This window comes from Protopterus annectens, chromosome 5.part0, assembly GCF_019279795.1.
Source record: "Protopterus annectens isolate FY-2018-M chromosome 5.part0, PAN1.0, whole genome shotgun sequence".
NCBI lineage: Eukaryota > Metazoa > Chordata > Ceratodontiformes > Protopteridae > Protopterus > Protopterus annectens.
Genome location: NC_056735.1, coordinates 595458297 through 595473427, shown reverse-complemented (window position 1 = coordinate 595473427; position 15131 = coordinate 595458297).

Genomic DNA, 15131 nt, shown 5'->3' with positions numbered 1-15131 from the left:
ACATACCTTTGTCTCCACTTGGATTGGTTCCCCTTGGTTTGGCCTGGCTCTGAGTTGAGGATGACACAGGTTGCAAAGTTCCTGTAGTGTGTCTGTATCCACCCTGTAGCACTTAGAATTTCCACATCATGTAGACTGTGATAAGTTAACGAGGGTCTGAACACTCTTCTCCTTCTTGGTCTTGGTCTATTAGCAGCAACAACAACATAGACTTCAGCCTGTTGCAATTATACATGAATTAAAGCAACAGCAGCCCTTTACATTTTTTCTCTGTAGACCCCTTTTTATGGTTGTATTCCAATAGGCTTTGGAATTCACTGAAAAAAAAAACAGCACTGAGTCTACATGGCTGCTTCATAGCTTGTTGAATAACTCCTCCATCTTGGATTGGTTGATTAGCATACAGTTCAGTTGCTTATGCTGTAATTAGCATGCCACGGTGTTTACCTTGTTTGCACAGTTTTTTGCAGCTGTACATATCATGTAGAGCCACATACTGAATCCAAAACAGTTTGCTACCGTGTGCACAGCATGGTGCTCTGCACCACGCACATAGTGTAAATGGACAGTGTAGGCTTTATTAAATCTGTCTGTACATTTTTATTAATACCAATCTGAAGTAAGGTTGGGCTATATAATTAGAGCATATTCAAGTTTGGTACAATGATGTTTTTTGCTATTTATTGCTTGTCTTTCAAACAAAGTAGCTTGGAAATATTATAAGTAATCTTCAGCTGAAGTAATGCAATGTGTGGTTCAAATAACAGGGTAGGGTGCATTAATGATCCTAGGTTCTTATACCATAATAACATCTTTTTTGTTTGATCAGTAATTTATTCTAGACTCTGTATCTATAAGGAATTGAAGTCTTTCTGTAGTTTAGATTTTAAATCTGAGTCATCTGTGTCAGAGTTAATCAGCAAAATATTATCAACATACATAGTAAGGTTATGTGTGAGCAGCTCTCTGCTATAAAGGAAAAGGGAGAACAGCATTGTGTCATCAGAACATTTCTCTGGAATGTAATACTTTATATTACAACCAGCACATTTGTCTGTGGGTGAGAATAAGATGGCTGTACACGTATTTGCTTCTCCCATCCGAAACCTATTGTTCTAGGTTATAATCAAGAATTAATTAAAATAGCTAGCATGCATCAAGTTGAATTTTGTATAAAAATAGAATCTATTAGCACATTACAAATAAATGGTTTACATAATTTCAAATAAGCACCAATCAATAAAAATAAAGTTTGTGTACAACATGAAAGTTAAAAAAAATACTAAATTACTTACATTAGCTCCTGGTAGATTGGTAAGGCATGCAACATACCTAGTGTCCATTTCTAACAAGAGATATGATGTTGTCAATTTTCATTCTGTCCTCAACTGCTGGGTTTGGATCCGAAGCTCAGATCCAACTAGACCATTACTAAAGGTTGTGGTAACTAAAAAAAAATCTCGAGCTTCTCCCTTACCCATAACGCACCAGCCCCTAACATAGCTCTTGTTGCTGATTTTCTCATAAGTGGTCAGCTGTAGCTCTCAAGTTTCGATTGTTATTTAGGCAGAAAAGTAAAAATTTTTTCTTAAAAAAAACTTTATATTCCTAGTATATTTCCTGGTTACTTATTATCCCTTACCCTTGTATGTTAATGTACCAATTCTTTACCATTGCAGATAGCTGTTTCCCACTTTGCCTATGTTTACATGCTTGTGTATTCCTTAAGTACCATTGTTGGTAACATTTTTCTTTCTAACTTTCTCTTTTAAAATTAAAAAAAAACTCTTGATATTCATATATTGTGCTTTGTTGTTTTCCTAGTATGGCTGAGAAGGGTCTTTCTGATTTTAAAAATGTTTGAAGTGTGGGCATAAGTTGCCTAGTTCTGATTCCCATACACTCTGGGTTTAATGCCTAGGTCCACAACACTTCCAGGAGGATTGCTCTATCTGTCATAATATTAATCCTAAATTTTAGTCCTACAACACTTGTGGACAGAGAGAATAAGCTCATTCTGGAAGGCTTACTACTTTCTTTATTAGGTAAAGCTATCATTGGGGTTCAGTCCCCCAAACCAGAGACTAAGGAGCTGAAGTCTCCAATTCCATCCACTTCCTTGACTCCTTCTTCCAAGCCTTCCAGGAAGAGGTCTTAATCAGATTTGAGGAGGACTAAGACCTCTTCCCCATTGGATACAAAGAAAAGGAGGTTAATGGATCCTACATCTTTGGATCTGGCCAAGAAACTTTCAGATCCTACTGCTCCAGATCGTATTGTTTTGACAAGGACCCAATATTCTTCCTCTGTGGATCTGGTGCCTTCCAGTCTCCCTTCCCCATTTTTGGAAAGGCACCATATAAAGTTACCTCCCCTGGCCTTGTCTCGTTCATCCAGGAGTTTGACTGAAGAAGATATGGATCAGATGATGAGGAAGCTTCTCTTGGCACAGATCCATATGGATGTGCTACCAATTCCTAACACTTTGGGGCAAGTGACCCATCCAATGACCACTCCACCACCTCAGACTCCTTCTCTGATCCCTTTGCTTGCTTCAGAGTCCCTAGATCTGAGTCTTCTGGGTCTGTCTTGCTTGGATCTGAATATTATCCTATGTTCAGATCTGAAGCTAACTCTGAGTACCCTAGTTCTGACATCTTCAGATCCAGAGGACTCTCAAAGCCAAAGCTTCCTTGTCAGATTCAAGACTCTGAGATTAACTCCGAAGTTGTTCGACTCATCTGCGTTCCTTGGGGCATTGGCATTGGACAGCTCGGCTCTAACTTCCTCCTCGGGGAGATTGCTTTTGAAGCAGGAGATGGCAGAAGTCCAGAAGCCTGCTTTCTCAATGCCAGGGTCTTCACTTTCTCTGAGTCAGTATGCCTTCGTGGTTGTAAAGAGGGTATTCTCTGGTCCAACAGGAATGATGGATCCAACCCCCTTTGATCTCCAATCCAGCTCCCAGATGTCTCTGCACTTGGAGCCTCATCATTCGTCAATACAGGGACAGCCAGCTCGAGACCTCTAGACTACCCAGCAAGGTTTCATAGTCTCTTCTAACACTTTCCCAGAGCATACCACCAAGTAAGTCCCTAAGAAGAGAAAATGCAAGAGAAGGCACTTGGACTGTCCACAAGAGTCAGTCACTGAAGATACGTACTTCAGCAAGGGTGAAGGGTCCCCACGATCACCTCCAGAAGCTGTCTCATTTGGAGAAATCCTTGAGATCCTGAAACAGAGAAGTGGTTGAAAACCTAAAAATCCTTCACTGGAGGAGTCAGTATTTCTGGAGGCCTTTGGAGCTGGCTCATCTACCTCCTGGGTTGCTCTGCCTGCATCCGTGCTCATTGAGTTGGTCTCCTGTTGGGTGTGGTAGTAGCCTGACTCAATTGAGCCAATACCTAAGAGGCCAGATATGATTCTAGCTCCACCTTTAAGTAAGCACTTTTGGGGTAAGGTGGTGCCAGTGGATGCCATGGTTGTGGCAGTGGCCACCAAGAAGGAACTTGTTGAACAAAGTTCCTCTGTTCACCACCTAACAAGGGGTCTAGGGCAATCAACAGATTTGAGAAGTGTGGCTATGCTTCAGCAACCTTTGCTCTTAGTTTGCTGAATTAGTTTTGCACATTTTACTAGGTTCGAAAGGGATTTGATCAAGGAATTTTCAAACTCCCTTTCAGGAACTGTTACTGCTGAGGCCCAATCATCTCTGGCCTCTCAGTTGGCTATCTTCCAATCCATTTCAAATTCATCCATTAGGATTATCTTGCATGCAGCCAAAGGTGCTAGAAGTGCAGCAGGTGCAGGCATATCCATTAGGAGGCATACCTGAATGCTCTTATGTGATGTCGCAGAACCCTTCAAGTCCTCATTCATCAATGCTCCTTTTGATGGCATTTCTTTGTTTGGCCCCACGGTAAAGGACACATTATCCAGGTGAGTGTACTTTTTTGATTCCTCAACGATCTTTTTCTAAGAATCAATGAGGTGGTCAAAAGATATAGTTCAAGAAATCCCAGTGTTCTTTCCAGAACACACGTGGAGAAAGTTCCCTTAGGGGCAGAATGGGGACTCAAATGGAAAGCACTGCCCTTGCAGCAGAGGAGGCCCACAAAATCAGGGGTCCAGAGATTTCTTCTTTGATAGACCCTACCAGTGCTCCTGAAAGGAGGTCTGATTGTCCTCCTCTGGAGGCAATCGGGGGTCAATTATCCATACACAAGAGAGCCTGGCTAGACATAACAAAAGATACTTGGATGCAGAGGACTGTTTACATAGGTTATATAATTCTATTTTCCCTTCCACCTCCAAATTTCCAATGTTCTACCCAGTCAGAAGCAGCACTAGAGATACAAAAGCTGCTAGAAGAAAGAGACATGCAAGAGGTCCCGCCAGACCAGATAGACTCTGGAACTTACTTAAAATTCTTTTTTGAGATAAAAAAAAAATGGGCTTGCAGACCAATTCTGGATCTCAGCAACTTGAACAAGTCAGTTTGTCATACAAAGTTTTGGATGGTCATGGTTCAGTCCATTTTACCCTTCTTGGGCAAAGACAACCAGATGTGCTTTACAGACCTCTAAGATGTGTACTATCACATAAAAGTGAACAGAAAATCCAGAAGGTATTAACACTTCCAGTTGGGAACCAGTCACTATCAGTTCTGAGCACTGCCCCTTGGCCACACCATAGCACCCAGGGTATTTACTAAATGGATGGCAGTAGTGGCATCTCACTTGAGACTGCAGGGATTCTGGGTGTTTCCATATCTAGAGGACTGTCTCATTAATGCCCCAACCAGTCATCTATTAAGAAGAGCAATAGATGAGGTACTTCAGATTTGTTCTCATCTGGGGATAGCCATAAATTACAAAAAGTCTCAGCTACAACAAGTTCAAGTTTTGGAATTCATAGGAGCAGTTTTCTATATGACAGCTGTGGCACCTTCTCTTACTCTGTCAAGAGTGCAGATTATAAAATTCCAACTCAGGATAATAGTTTGCAGTACGAAGGTTTCAGCCCAGTTGATCCTTTAAGCCTTTGGGTCAGCTTCCATAATTTTAATTTGTCTGTCAAGGTTTCATATGAGAATTCTTCAATGGATGAGAGCAACACAATGGTCCATTCTTTACCAGCGCATGTCAACACAAATAGGGATCACTCAAGCATGCAAGAGATATCTCTGATGGTGGATTCATTCAAAGCAAGTTCTACAAGGCTGTCCTTTCATTCTCCCTGGCCATAGTGACTACAGACACTTCACAGACTGGGTGACGGGGCATTTTCTGGATAGAGCAGCCCAAGGCACTTGGACCCAAAAGAGGCCAACATGGATGTTCAATGTCCTAGAGATGAGAGCGCTGCTTTTAGAATTGCCGGCCTTTCAGGACACTCTCTCTCTTCAGTGACAATTGCTATTAAAATGGACAATATGTCAATAGTTTGGTACATTGACAAACATAGAGGAACCAGATCATACCCCTTGTGTCATGAAGCACTCACAGTGTGGCAATGGGTGATTTTATTCAACTGCTTTCTCATAGCAATGCACATTCCTGGGAAATCCAGTGTGATAGCAGACAAATTAAGCAGGTCCATTCTTCTACCTCTCAAGTGGTCCCTCAACAGGAAAGTGGTAGAAATGATTTTCCCTGATGGGGCCATCCTTGCTGCAATCTTTTTGCTTCTCCCCTAAATAACAAATGCATCAGCTACTTTGCCCTAATCCCCCCTCAGGGGAAGTCACTGAGGGATACTCTACTTCAAGATTGGCCCCTGATCTGCTCTATGTTTACCCACCAATCTCTCTAATTCCAAAATTCTTGCTGAAAGCTGCCAGGTTGAAGAGTAAAGTCATCCTCATAGCACTGTACTGGGCTTATCAGATTTGGTACCCCTTCATGTGGCCTCACCTTCTTTACCAATCTTGGATTCTGGATCCTATTACAGATCCCCTGTCACAACCAATAGACATGATTCTTCCAGATTTTTCAAACCTTAAGCTAACAGCGTGGTTTATCCAATCCCATTAATAGCCAGACAACCAATGCTCTCTTCCCCTGTCTGTCACATCCTTTTATCTTCCCATAAACCTTCAACAAGAAAGCTGTATGCAGGTAAATGGAAAAGATTTGTTTACTGGGCACAAAAAAAACATATTGACCCCTTTTCAGCCCCGATACTTCACATCCTTGAATTTTTGGCTTCAATCTTTAATGAGAGGGCTAGCTCTTCTACCATTAAGGTCCAGTTAGCAGAAATATCTAATTTTCATACTGGATTTGAGAATTCTTCTGTAGCTTCTTCTAAACTTTGTAAAGCATTCCTGAGAGGCACTCTTCTATTGAGACCCCTGTATAAAAACCCTACTCCACCATGGAATTTTAACTCGATACTGCAGCTTTAATTTATTCCCCCTTTCAACTAGCAGCTAAATGTGGCCTTAAGATTCTGACTTGGAAAACTGTCTTTCTAGTTGCCATTGCCTCAGCTAGAAAAATTTCAGAACTTCAAGCATTGTCACTGAAGCCTCCTTACTTGATCTTTCATAAGGAAAGAGTTACATTACAAACCAATGCTTTCTTCCTTCCCAAAGTGGTGTCAGAATGCAATATCAATCAGTCCATTAATTTGCCAGTATTCTTTCCTAATTTGCAAAAAAAAAAAAAAAAAAAGGCGAATACATGTTGCACTTATTGGATGTTCACAGACAATCACATTTTTATTTACACAGGTCAAAAGAAATCAGAAAGACAGACCTGTTGTTTGTTTCCTTTGCAGATTTGAAATTCAGAAAGCCAAATCAAAAGTCACTCTAGGCAGATGGCTGACAGATTGTATTTCATCTATCTATAACAAACTGGGTCTAACCTTGCCCAAAATTTGTGAGAGACCATTCAACTAGGTCCATGGCAAATTCTTCAGTCTTTTTATCATACCTTTCAACCTCTTTGTACAAAAAATCTGGACAAAGCCCAACAGAATGGATGGACAAAGGCACAAAAATAGGGACATATTTTAAATATTGCTCTTATAAACTTAGAAGATTGCTAGACTAACAGGATTTGTTTTAACATAAATTTTCCAAAGGATTTGAAGTCTGAAACTCAAACGTATATCATTATTTAGTGACGTCAATTCTCAGAACATCCCAGTGATTTGCCAGAAAACCAAAAATGTTCTGAGGAACAGACCAAAAATATGAGACAAAAATCTGGACATTCTGCAAAAATCTGGACAGTAGAGAGGCATGCTTTCTATCCACAGCTTCCATGGACGACATTTGTGCAGTTGCAATGTGGGCAAATCCTCATACCTTTAACATTCATTACAAATTAGATCTGATCTTAAGGGCAGAGCAACTTCTGGCTCTACTGTACTCAGAAACATCCTTCCTTAGAAACCACCAGGGGTTTCTAAGCAGCTGGGGACTCTGTCCCAACAGTTGAAGAGAGAATGAAAATTGACAACATCAAATAAAGAATTTATGTGCTCACCATAATGTTAAATGTGTGTTGTCCAATTTCATTCTTCCTCAACTTCTCACCCAATAACCCCCATCCCTTATTTCAACAAACTTCTAGAAGAATGAGACATTGTAAGGACTTTATGATTGAGCTCCAAATATAGTTTCCTCTGTAGGGCTACATATATATATATTTTTTAAAACAAGTTTATTATTTTTATCATACAAAATAAATATTATAACAATCTTATACAAGCAGTTAATATATAAACAGTTATAACATTTGATAAAACAACCAAAGTATTTACAAAGACATCCACTACAAATCAAATCAATTAATTAAACTGTAACATCTTACTAATGAAACTAAGACTGTTTTAACAAATTTTGTAAAGTATCCCATATATTATAGTAAGATGTTTTCCTAATGGTTCTTGACTTTATTGTCATTAGTTCCATATGACACACTTCAATCATAACATTTTTAAATTCCTTAAATGAAGGAGGAGTATCTGAAATCCAATTTCTGGTTATTATCTTTCTAGCCACTGCTAGAATAGACCATAATAAGGGAAGTTTAACTTTTTTAACACATTTAGGAACAGGGGTGTTAAATAATATAAGTGATTTAGAGACTATGAAATTATCTGTGAAAAGAGCCTGCAAAAAATCATTGATTAACATCCAATATTCCTTCAGTTTTATACAGTCATAAAACATATGTGCCCAATCAGCATTTATTTCTACATTACATCTCTTACATATGTTGTCTTTATTGTTTATTTTATTCATCATTAAGGGTGTATAGAAAGATCTATGTAAAAATTTCCAATTAAAAAGTCTCCAATTAATAGAAGAAGTAGTTTTATAAGCAGATTCCAATATATATTGTTTATCTTTTTGTTTTGGTGATTCACCATTAATGGAAATGAAATAATTCCAGTAAGTATCTGAACTGTAATGTGTTTCATCTCTAATAATTTTATGTATGTGTGAGAGCTTACCTTTATTAGAAACCCTATGTTGTAAATTTAATATCAAGTAATCAATCAGAATTGGGACAGATTCTTTAACTGTTAAAGACATTAAATCAAGTTTATTAATAAGATGTCTAAAAGTCTGAATCTCTAACCAACATGTTTCTCTCAAATCAAATTCTTGCTTTAAGAAGTCTAAATTGTTTACTTTATTGTCAGACAGCAACTGATACCAATACTTTAAATCATTCTCTGTAACTAGAAGAATTCTTTCAGAGGTGGATGATAAAAGAATACCTTGTGTATACATTATAGGAAATAAGATAAAATTCCATTCCTTATACTTAGGATGCATAAATATAAAATTACGATATCTAATAATAATATTTAATGGGTAACTAGCTATATGATTTGGTGTAATAGATGAGGTACAAAACTCTTTTAGTAACCATAACATGGGATTATTTACAACAGTATTTTTGTGTATTAATGATATTTTCGTGAAGTGCATGCTAATTAGTTCCCAATATTCCTTCCATTTTGCAACATATGACTGATCTATTAGCAATGTTATAACTTTTATAATAGAAGAGATAGCATATAAATTAAAGTCTGGAAATGATATGCCCCCCTTGAGACCAACTATTAGTATGTTTTTTTTAATGTAATCCTAGGTCTATTAGGTGCCCATAAGAAATTTAACATTTGTGAATTCAATTTCTTAATAATTATTTTTGTAGGTGGGAGTATTATTGATTGTATTATGTATAATATCTTTGGGAATATTATCATTTTAATAATTGTGAGTCTTTCTTCCATGGTAAAAAACATATTGTTCCAGCTATTGAAAAGATTTTGTATATTATGAAGACAATTACTATAATTATTACGTATAGTGGATTTTATATCTTTAGTTAATATTATGCCTAAGTAAGTTATTTGACCTGAATTGGGTATATATTTGAGAAAATCATTAGTGAGAACATTTTTCCGTGCGTATATTGGTAATATTTTAGTTTTTTCTTCATTAAATATCAAACCAGAAATATTCTTGAAATCTGTCATCTTGTCAAATAATGACCGCATAGAAGAATTTGTTCCTGCTGATGTAATTAGAACATCATCTGCAAAAAGTTGGATTTTAGATATTGTATTTTCATCTATATCAAATCCTTCTGTATAATTGCTATTTCTAATCAAATTAGCCAAAGGCTCCATTATTAAAGTAAATAATAATGGTGAAAGTGGACACCCTTGTTTTGTACCTTTTAATATGGGTATTTTTTGTGAGACATATGTTCCTATTTTAATGTAAGCCAATGCTCCTTTATATAGATGTTCAATTAAATTCACAAATGCATCAGAGAAATTTGTACATTTCAATAAGATAAACAAATAGTCCCAACTTACTGAGTCAAATGCTGAACCTATATCAAGACTAATGAGTGTCAAGTCTTTCTTTTTTCTATTTGCATAATCAATTAGTGTTAAAGTTCTCCTTATATTATCAAAAGTATTTCTATCTATAATAAAGCCTGTCTGATCTATATCTATTATACCTGGAATAATTGTCTTTAATCTGTCAGCAAATATATTCATGAACATTTTATAGTCAACATTAAGTAATGAAATAGGTCTATATGAAGTGCATCTGGTTGGGTCTTTATTGGGTTTCAATATTGGTGAAATAAATGTGTATTGCCAGGATGGGGGAGTTGATAACTCATTTTGATCTGAAATGAAAACCTTATGTATTAATGAGTAAGTACTCTTAGGAAGAATTTTATAAATCTATGGAATAATACCATCATTACCTGGTGCTTTGTTTGATTTAAGTTTATTTATTTGTGTGATAACCTCTGTATATGAAATATTTTTATCTATTAATTTAGTCTGTTGTTTATTAAGTTTTTTGTTCATGTTTGTAACTATAAAGTTCTTTATTTTGTCTTTAGAATCCATATTAATGTTATTATGGTTAATGTTATGAAAGTGATTTCTAAATTCATCTAATATTTCTGGTAAACTAGAGACGTTCTTCTTTTTCCTTGGAGAGAAAATTTCTTTGATGTGATTTTGTTTATTCAGCCTTTTTGTTTTATTTTTAAGTCTATGTAAATATTTGGGACTTATTGAGTAAGACAGAAATTTATATTTCTCTAATGTTATTTTGACTTTGTGACTTAAAATTTCTTTGTATTTCTCATTTAATTTATTTATTTCCTCAATGACTTTTTTGTCCATAATATTTTCTTTATTATTATGTTTATATGAGTCTAATTTGTTTTGAATGTCTATTAATTCTTTGTCCCAAGATTTCCTTTTATTATTATACCATCTGATACTTTGCCATATAAATATGATTTTAGAGCATCCCAAATGTGAATAATGGATACAGGTGTAGTGTTTAAGTCTAAGAAATGTTGCACCTCTGTAAGCATATAATCTTTATAATCCTTTAGTTGAGTTAAGTATGCTGGTATTCTTTTGATCTGAACATTATAAGTACTATTTACCATAAATTCAAAGACAATTGAATTATGATCTGATATAGGACATGAAATGATCTTAGAATTAATTAAGTCTGTTACCAGTTGGTTAGAAATAAAGACTCTATCTGTTCTTGAATAAGTTTTATGTCTATTAGAAAAAAAAGTGTATGGTAATGATTTAGAATCTGTCTGATTATTAATATCATTCAAATGATATAAATTAATGAAATCCTTTAAATGTTTTGCATTAGATGTGATTTTCCTTTTTCCAATAGTAGTAGTATCTTTTTCATGCAGAATACAGTTAAAATCTCCTGCTAAAATAATATTTCATATAGAAAATGATATAATTTTATTGAGATGGTGTTTCACTATATTAGTGCCAATTCCTGGTATCCAGTATACATTAATTAATGTATATATTTTCCCATTAATCTGTATTGTAACCATACAGAACATTCCTTTATCATCTTTATAAGAATTAATAGTTTTAGGTATGAGCATATTTTTGTGCCATAAGATAGCCACTCCTCTTTTTTTCTGTGTGTGTTCTGAGCTAACCAAGACTGTATATTTATTAGTGGCTAATTTATCTATATCTTTTTTTAGGAGATGTGTTTCTTGAAGGAATATTAAATTGGCTCTATGCAGATTAATATATCTCATTAAACTTGCCCTTTTACATGGGTTATTCAATCCGTTAATATTTAAAGAAATTCCTTTTAAAGTTACCATTTAACTTTTATAAATATATAAAACTTATAATCAGAGTAACATTTACTAAAATAAATATTATTATGTCTCCTCCTTTAGGTGTTCTATTAATTACAGCTGTATTTAATGAAAATCTTATGGAATTTTGTGTAATTCTAACTTTTATTTGTAGTGACAATGAGTTTATAAAATGTGATGTGGATGTCAAAACTATATACACATGATAATAATCAGGTGAAAATATTGTTTGGATTAAACAATGCATCCAGCCTGGAGTTAAGAACTCCAACTTCGAGTAACAAATACCACTCAAGTTATCCCCCTATCCTAAGCAGCAGTACTCCAGCTGCCACCAAATTAATTCAATACTAACTATTATTAACTAAAGTTAACCTCATTTAATTTGATTATCTATTATAGCAAGGCTTAAACAATTTATATAACAGCTTCATATAATCATATAAACATTTATAATCAACTAATATTGCTATGTACATCTATTCTATATAATAAATTCATAATCATAATAGCATTCTAACAATCTTGAAAAGTGGGAGCAGAGAAGAGAGAGAAAAAAAAAAAAGAATACCCATATGGTAGTTTAATAAAAATTTGTAATAATAAGTTCTTATTATATGTTTATGCTCATTTGAATTCAATAACATTTGTTATCTCAGGCTATTATGACTCAGACATTACTTACATTAGGGTATTCCCATTTTCTGTCATAGCGGTACTGTTAGTAGCTTTAAAACTTTAAATTACATGCACTAGAAGCTTCCTTCTTATACTTATTCTTACCATTTAAATAAAATGATTATTCACAATATATAAGTTAAAAGAACATACTACACAGCAATATTGATCCCTAGTTATACATAAATCATTGTGATGAAAGCCATCTGTATCTTGTATATCTGCACTGCAGCTTTAAAATGTATCACATGACATTTTCTTCTGAAATATAATCATAATAATGCATATACTTGTCTTTTAGTCAAGGCAAATGCATTATAACATTACACATCTTTAAATCATAAGCATCTATATGCATTAAAGTGCAGCAGTCATATAAGCTTTCAAAAACATATATGCATGAGTTTTACCTTCTATGCCTTCTAAATTATCTCATTTGTTTACTATGGCATATTAAGTCATTTAAAATCATTATAACTTTTATATTTTATGTTACATCTTAAATAAGTAAATTATTATAAAGAAAAACTCACATTTTGTTGTCATAAAGTTCGTTTTTCATCACAATACCGCATTTACAGCAGTTCTACTTCCTGAAACAGTTTACTTCTTGAATTTGCGATGAGTCTGTGTGAAATCAGGGGTCAAAGTTCAAAATGGATGCTTTCAGCTTATCTGCGTGTTTTCTGGGTGTTGAAGCTTTTAAAACGACTCGAGGACACTATTCACGAGGATACCCACACCCAAATTGTCTCCCATAACATTCTGGCGGGAATTTTAATAAAAGTAAGTGACAGACATTCATTTTGTAGTACAAATGGATTTATGCAGTGTAAAACCTTCTCAAAGCACTTCACAAGTCATTGCAGTCTCTATGGCAGTGAAACCAAGCCTTCAATTGTTTAACATAAACATAACTTATTTTTATATGCCACATTTCATTTTCTTATTCAGAGTTTGTTACATACACAAATCAGTATTATCAGAACCTTATTACCTTATAAGTAAGAGAGAGAAAAGAAAAAAAAAAAAAAAGTACCTACAAAGATATTTACTTGCTGTTTGTTTTAATAAAGTAAAACCTGAGACATATTACTTTCAACTACTTTAGTTCTAGTCAACTGCAGTTATATCATGACATATTATTTGATATCATATATTTAAGCAATTTAGTCATGGTATAATATATAGCAGTAATATTTAAACAGCATAAATAATTTTAAAGAGATAATAAATTATTTTTCCCCTTATTTCCTTCTTTTCATCCTTCCCCTCTCCCTTCCCTCCCCCACCCTTCTCTAAATGTTTAGTTTAAAGAGAATGCCATTATTTAAAACAAGAAAAGAAAGGAAATGTATCAAATTACTAACCTTAGGTCTCTCTGTCACAAAAGAGAAACAAGTTGATTCATATCAGGTTATTTGTTCCTCAGGAAGTTTGATTATTTATAAAACAAATTTCAGTTCTTGCACATTGAAATAACTTTGAACAAATCATTAAGATATTTGTGGTTTTCTTGTAAATGTAGTAACTGTAATTAAAGAGTTCAAAGAAATATAAAACATGTCATTTGTTTTTTAGTCTTTTTTGTTTCTCTGATGTCTTCCAAGAAGTTCCTGTTGCCATTCTCTTTAACGAAGGAGTTGCCCATTCCATATCCTCTATTTTATCTAATATTTTATTTTTTTAATATGCAGCAAAGCAGAGTCCAAGTCTTCAAAATTTCTAGGGCATCAGGTAAAAAGATTTTTAGTTTGGAAGGAAATAATAGATGAGTTTTGAACTGTGCTTTCTTAAGCTCTCTTATTAATGGTAAAAAGACCTTTCTTTTTGATATTACCAAAGAAGAATAGTCATTGTCAAAGCGCACAGTTGCTTCATTAATTTTTATAGGTGCTTTAGCCCATGCAGATTTTAATACCATCTCCTTGTCATAAGATGATAAAAATCTTACAATAACCGATCTAGGATACTTTTTATTTGTATTAGAATTAGATAAAGACCTATGGGCTCTTTCAATACCAAAAGAAAATGCCTCTGACAGATCTAAAGTTTTGGGAAGCCAAGTATTTAAAAAAGATGTAATGTTATTACCTTCTATATTTTCTGGCAGTCCAAAAATCCTTATATTATTGCATCTGGATCTGTTTTCCAAGTCATCTAGTTTGAATTGAAGTATGTGTTTTGTTTCAATAAGAATTCAATGTTTATTTCTTCTTCCTTAATTCTGTTGTCCATATCATTAAGTGTCTCTTCTATACCTGTAATCTGAGCTTTCTGATGTTGTAGATCTTGGTGTAGCACATCCATTTGTTTTGTGGTTTTCTCTATAAAGTTATCAATTTTAACATCCAGTCTGTCCATTTTAGTTGTTAGTTGCTGAATAGTTGATAGTAAAGTCCGAAGCTCTTTCTTAATGCTGGAATCCTGGTTGTTAGCCTTGCTGGAACTCATTCTGAACAGAAGTGATGAGAGAGAAATTTCCAAAAAGATTTCTGACAGGAAAATTAGTTAAATTTTCTTTCTTTTTTAGATATCATTCAAGATACTGATATTCCAAACATTATTAGAAAGAAAATTATTCCATTAGTTGCATTTTGAAGTAATAATTTCCTGTTAATGTAGTTATGTTGGTGGAGCTGAAGAAATCTGCTGCTATCCTGTGTTCATCCTTGGCCACGCCCTTCCGGGCTACATATTTTTAATTATCTTCATATATATATATATATATATATATATATATATATATATATATATATAGACATATATATGCATATTTATAGATAT